The sequence below is a fragment of the Chlamydotis macqueenii genome, chromosome 4 (genome assembly GCF_036417535.1).
Source record: "Chlamydotis macqueenii isolate bChlMac1 chromosome 4, bChlMac1.mat, whole genome shotgun sequence".
Lineage (NCBI taxonomy): Eukaryota > Metazoa > Chordata > Aves > Otidiformes > Otididae > Chlamydotis > Chlamydotis macqueenii.
The window spans coordinates 81,345,232-81,351,231 of record NC_141559.1 but is presented as its reverse complement, the minus strand read 5'-3'; the positions used below and the strand labels follow the sequence as shown (position 1 = coordinate 81,351,231).

Here is a 6,000-nt window from a genome sequence, read left to right as displayed (position 1 = left end):
TCATCCAGTGCCTCATATGCTGCTTGTTCCTGGTTGCAAACTTTTTTTTGGGAAAGAGACTGTAATTTAATAAAATGCCCTGTTTATGAGGGTGCTGCTTGGAGACAAGACTTTTACCTGGCAGCTGTGTGAAGGGCTGCCTTCAAACTCAGAAGCTGGGAGAGCCCCGTCCCCTCTGCTTTTGGGCTCTGAACGCTGTGAAATTTCTGCTATGAGATTTTTTTTTTTTTTGCTTTCTCCTACATCGGGAGAGGTCTGAACGGCGGAGGCTTTACACCCAGAGATATTTAAGAGTTCATATACCCCGCGCCGGCTGGGGCGGTGTGTTTGAGAGCCATTGTAACGCTGCGATCCCCACTGCCGTCCTCTCCCAGGCCTGTCCTAACAGGAGGGAGGATGTCTTCACGCCGTTTCGAGGGGCCGGCTCTGAGGTTTCCTCCTCACCGGCTGCCGGCGGGGAAAGTCCCGCAGGCCGCGCCTGGCCCGGCCGGTGCTCGGCGGGCGGGAAGCGGGTGGAGGAGGCGGAGGAGGGAGGAGGAGGCGGGGGGATCCTTGAGGCGGAGCCGGGGCGGGCCGAAGGGGAGGGCGGCTGGAAAACAGGCCGGCGCTGGTTTTCGCTTCGCAGTGCCAGCAGACGCCGGAGCCGGGCCGGGAGGCGCTCAGACGCGGGGAGGGGGAGCCAGGCGCTGAGGCGAGCCCGGGCGGGCGGCGACACCCCCGTCCCCTCCGGCCACCGCAGAGAGAGGTACGGGGCGAGGGCGGTGGGGTGGAGGAGGGGAGGCGGCAGCCCCCTCCGTGCCTGCCCTGGGTCGTCCCCCCCGCCTCAGAGGGGACAGCGGGCGAGGGGTCCCCTCCGCTCCCCGGCCCCCTCGGCCTTCCCCGGCCTTGTCCACCGGTCACCTGCGGCTGTCAGGGCCGCCGGCGTCGAGGGGCTGGCGGGAAGGCCAGCGCCCACCCTGGGCATGGGCCAGCCGGGCTCTCTCCTCCTCCCAACACGGCCGAGGAGGGTTTCCAGCCCGCGGTGGGGAGAAGGGGGCTGCCGTGGGGCAGGGCCGGGAGGCGTTTGGCCGAGGGATGCGCCCCATCCCCTCCACCCAACTTCGCAAAAATCGCCTCAAAAATGTGCTAAACCCCGTTCCTCAGCCCCAGGAGACCCGAGGGGGAGAGCGGGAGGCTGCAGGTGGCTCTTCCATCTCTAATTTTTGGGGAAGGGTTGGGGAAAGGATCTGGGTGTAGAACCCCCGATGTCTGCCGTTGCGTTGGGGTTTTGGGGCCTTTTTTTTGGGGTGCTTTTCTTTTTTCACCCCCCGCCGTGTGTTTATGTCAGCCCGCACGCGGTGCGCGTCCGCGCGCGCGCCTCCGCCTTCTCCGCCTCAGCGTTTCAGGCGATGACATGAAGAAGGAAGGTTAAGTAGGAAAGTCACCATAATCTGATGTGCGAGGCGGGATGTAAATTACGAGCTGCGAAGACTGGCACTTCGTTTGTGCGCTGGTGTTTCTTGTTTACACGAAGCTGTGACAATACTGGGGGCTTGGCAGTTCGCACGGATCGCGTGTTTTCAGTCGGATCCATTGACTTCTGCAGAATTGCTCCGTCTTTTAAATCGCTGCAGCGGGATTAGTCCCGGACGCGCAGTAGCGAAATGCACAAAGCCAATTGTCAGCTGCTGAACCTGACCTCGAAACAAAGCTTTTTTAGCAATTTACATCCTCAGCCCCAGAAATACAGCTGCTCCACTTGATCCTTGCCCTCTGATTGCCTCTAAAAAGCCTTTGCGTGGTGTATAGGCGCGCTGTCTCCCATCCGGTGCTGGGGCCAGCTGTAATTGCCCTGATGTATTAGATGCAAACACAAGCTTTACGTAAAAGTGAAACCATATGTATCGGCTAATGCGCGTCCACTCCGTGATCCTGCACAAACAGAGTCGAGTCCCGAGCTCTGTCCTTAGCTCACCCTGCTGATCCACTTTTCCCTTAACCTGAACGACGCGATCCTGTTCCCGGAGTCACCGGACAGGTTTAGTTGAGGACGAGGAATCGGCCTAGGAGCATTGCTGCGCGTTGCGCAAGAATGCGGTATATTTTCAGTCTTTTTACAAATGTTGTTTTATTGACTTACTGATAACATTTTGCTCTCCTGGATCCTTCTCCCTTTCCAGATTGTTAGCCCAGCGCTTGCCAATCTTGTATGACACCACTGTGGAACAGATGTACGGTGTTTTTCAGTGAGGAGCAAGGTCTGTAGTTTCAGCTGGCTTTGCCTCTAAAAAAAGACAGTACTGTCTTTCCTCCGTACCCCTGTTGTGGAGGGGGGAGCTGGGCTGGGAAGCAGATTGGGATGACTACTGAGCTGGCAAAAACCTGTTGGTTTTAGCTCTGACTCAGTGCCTGGATCCAGATCATTGTGTAGCTGCTCAAATGTTCACCTGGCCGTCTTTGGGTTTAGAGGAGCAATTAGCCAGTATTTTGGCCAAACAATATGTGGAAATGGGTAGGAGGTCTGGGTCGTTAAGTGCTGAAAATGCCAGCTGATGTTGAGCGCAGTGGTCGTTTATCCTTCTCGATCCTTTGGCTTGGAGGAGCAGCTGGTCTTGAGCCGCCGTGCTGCTTTGTGCCATTCTTTCTTGAAAGGGCAGAATGTGTGGCTGGAACACCAGAAACACCCCACGCGTGTCCTGCGAGCCCCTGTCTCCATCTCTGCCATTGGTGAAAGCGCGCCGGCATAGCCCTCTCTGGTTTTCACTTGAAGGGCTTGCTCTCTGTTGTGTCTTTTCCACCAAAATGTGTCCGAGTGCTGTCACGAGTTAACTCTGGTGTCCCTGAAACACGGTCTTCTCCTGGGATGGGGGAATCTTGGTTGACTTGGTGGGGATGGAGAGGTTGAGGTAGAGTTTGGAAAGCTCTGTCAAACTGCTAAGGTTCCTCACAAACAGGAGACCTCATGATTTACGGGCTCCCTAGAGGACCCTTTGGTCTAAAAGGTGTGCTGGTGCTCTTTTACTGGTCTCCACCTTAGCCGAGTAAAGTGATTTGGGTTTTTCACAATCCACCATCTGCAAAAGGTAGTGGACTGTCCCCATCTCGGCTTCAGAAGCTTGGAGGGGTATTCCTGCCTTGAGTGTGTTCTGTTGCCTGCTACAAAGTGTAGTGCCTGTCCTCTGTTGCTTCGCTTCATGTTTTCTGTGACTGTCACCACACAGAAAAGTGATCCCTTCTGATGAAATCGAAGAGTCTCCAACTAATTTCCTGCTGGAACAAATGAGGGTCTAAGGAGAACGGTGATGCTGACTTCTGAAGTATGTGGATTTACTTACTTTGTACGATTGGGTTATAAAAAAAAAAAGAATAAGAAATAATTTTCCTCTGTGCCTTTGACAAATATTAAAATACAGCCGGTTGTATTTCACAAATCTAACTGCTGTCTCCTCTTAGTAACCGTAATTAACAGACCAGAAAATGGAAAAATGTAGAAATATCCTTTCCCAGTGGGCACAAACATTAGTCCTCTCCAGAAGTTAATGAAGTTAAGTCTATGGAAATTAAATAACTGGTTTTTGTTTGGTTTTTTTTTAGCTCTGCTGGTGAGCTAAAACATTGTGTCAGAGGGGTAAACAAATTAAAGAGGTATAAAGATCACCTCTTTGAAATCAAGTGGGTGGAGAATGGATTTGAACTCCTCCTTCTCAAGACAACATCTAAACCATCTGGCTTAAGGATCTGTCTTGCTCTACTTTGGTGCAAAAATTGATCAGCGGTAACGTGGGAGAGGGACAGTAACGCACCATGGCTGGTGAGCAAGGTGCTCTCTCCTGGCTGGTGGGAGCTGGGGCTCAAACGCACACCAGATGTGCTTAGCAGGCCTGCGATGAGGGGACACAAGCATAACCATGACACAACGAATGCAACCGATTCCTTGTATTACGGACTCCTTAAGTTAACAGGTTAACAAACGACATCACTAAACATTGTGGTGTTTCCAGAACGTGTTACCATCCTCGTCGTGTTCCTGTTGAGGGAACCTGAAAATTTTCAGCCTCCTTCACGATGTGTCCTGTTCTCATCGGCTCTTGTTGACGTGGTGGCTTTGATGTGTCCAGGAACTCCGTGCTCTGCGTAGAGGGCCCATGGGTGTGTGCACAGCAATAGCCCTTGAATTTATAGTGGTCACCATGGAAATTGGTTACAGATCTTTGTTGGTTTTTTTTTTTTTTTTAATTAATGTTTTTGTGATTTCTCTTTACTTTAAGATAAATTCCAGAGATGCTGTGGGTGAGAATATGAACTGCTTAGAAAATAAAAATTTTGGTGACTGCAGTGAGCACCACGTGCGTTGTGGCACCTGAAGAACACGTTGATGTGGTGCAGCTGTTTTGTGTGGTGTGCAGCTCTGCGCTGGAGAGTGGCTTTGTAAGAGCCTGAGTTTCAGGTCCTGCGTTTGTGTCTGTGTACAGTCGTGAACGTATTTTGGGCAGCTTGTGGGGTTCAGCCCCTCCCTGTACCTCCTGAGAGTCCGCTGCAACCTGTAATAAACCCTCTTAAGGTTCAGCTTGACATAGCCAACTGTCTCTTCTTGAGCAGGATATCATCAGGTGGGGTTTCAGCGGTCTTGCTCTTTGGCTGAGCAACCTGATCTAGTCGGGGATGTCCCAGCTCCTTGCAGGGGGTTGGACTAGATGACCTTTGAAGGTCCCTTCCAACCCAAACCGTTCTATGATTCTATGACGTGTGCTCTTTTTGGAGCTGGTGGCGCTGTCCTTTACCTTCAACCTGACATCACCAAAATATGCACCCGTGCCACCGTTCATGTGGGAAGAAAAGGCTTTGGGTGCCTGAGCCAGCACCCATGAGGGACGCTGGGGCGGGGATTGAACTGCAGGCTGGAGGACAGGCGCAGGTTTTGTGGGGAATTGACCGGCAGCCCTACGCCGCTCATCCCGACTGTGGATAACACAGCGCACGGGATTTTTTGTAACAACTTGTTTACAGGCTGAACCTGACAGCAGCATGACACAGGCCTTTGCTTTGGGAGATGCACGAGGTACATTGATGACCTTTTCATCTAGAGATCTTTAACTGCGGGAGATTTTTAAAAAGAGGTGTTGCTTTGGTGAATTCTAATCACGCTCTTGGCTTTGAGCGCAGTTTTGAGGGTGTGTTTTTTTTTTCTTTTTTTGTGGCCACTGGAGCTTTTGTTCTGTGACATCCTGGGGCCAGGGACGTGAAGTTGTGAGGATGGATGCAGCCAGAAGTGTCTTGGCGCTGAGGAAGGTTGCTCTGAACTTAGTGAGATAAGCTCATCAGCAGGGATGTAATGCCAGAGGGGTCAAAAAGCCCCCCCCGGCTCTTCACACTGGAGCTTGATCTCGGAGCTATTTCAGGGTAGCTCTCTGCTACCAAGCCATCCTTTAGGGTTTTCTGCAAGCCTTGGTAAAACAAGCCGGCTATTGTTAGTGCTCTCAGATAACTCAAAACGATGGCGGCTGGGAACTTGCTGGGTCTGAGGGAAGCAGATTTGGCAGCCCTGGAGTAGTGATTTACACAGAGCTTTGGTTGTCGCGAGCTCCTTCTTCGGAGCCGCTTTCCACGTCATCCGCTGAGACCACGTTTGTCTCACTTCTGAGAACAGGAGGGTGGAGGGGGAAAGCTGGAGGCCGCGGAGCAGATCAGCCGCAGAACGGAGGTCCCAGTCAGCGAGGCAGATTCTCAGCTACAGGGAGGCCAGAGTGCTGAACTGATGTAAATAAAGACGATTTCAGCTTGTGGGGAATCTTTAGTTTTGGTCCCTTGCATTTCTTTTATCCAATAGGTCTTTAAAGGACTGCAGAATCTTTATAATGGCTTGAAAAATTAATTTTTTTTTTTTTTTTGTATCTACTGAGTTCAAAGGCAGGAACTACCTTTTAAGAAATAAGAAAATATTTGTTTTCCTGGCAGATCAAGTAGAGAACTAAACAGAGGCAGATCATTGTGCCATAATGGATAGTTATTTATTTATTTCTT

At 51.5% G+C, this 6,000-nt stretch overlaps 1 protein-coding gene across 2 annotated transcripts in view; it reads left to right on the top strand.

Annotated features, from left to right (window-relative positions):
* Nucleotides 1–607: 607 nt before the first annotated feature.
* Nucleotides 608–6,000, top strand: part of SMOX (spermine oxidase) — a 52,855-nt gene continuing 47,462 nt past the window's right edge. The window contains exon 1 of one of the 2 annotated variants that reach the window (XM_086746893.1): nucleotides 608–745. The gene's annotated coding sequence lies outside the window, so the exon portion shown is untranslated. The remainder of the gene's footprint in view (nucleotides 746–6,000) is intronic. The other variant, XM_086746894.1, reaches the window with a different exon arrangement.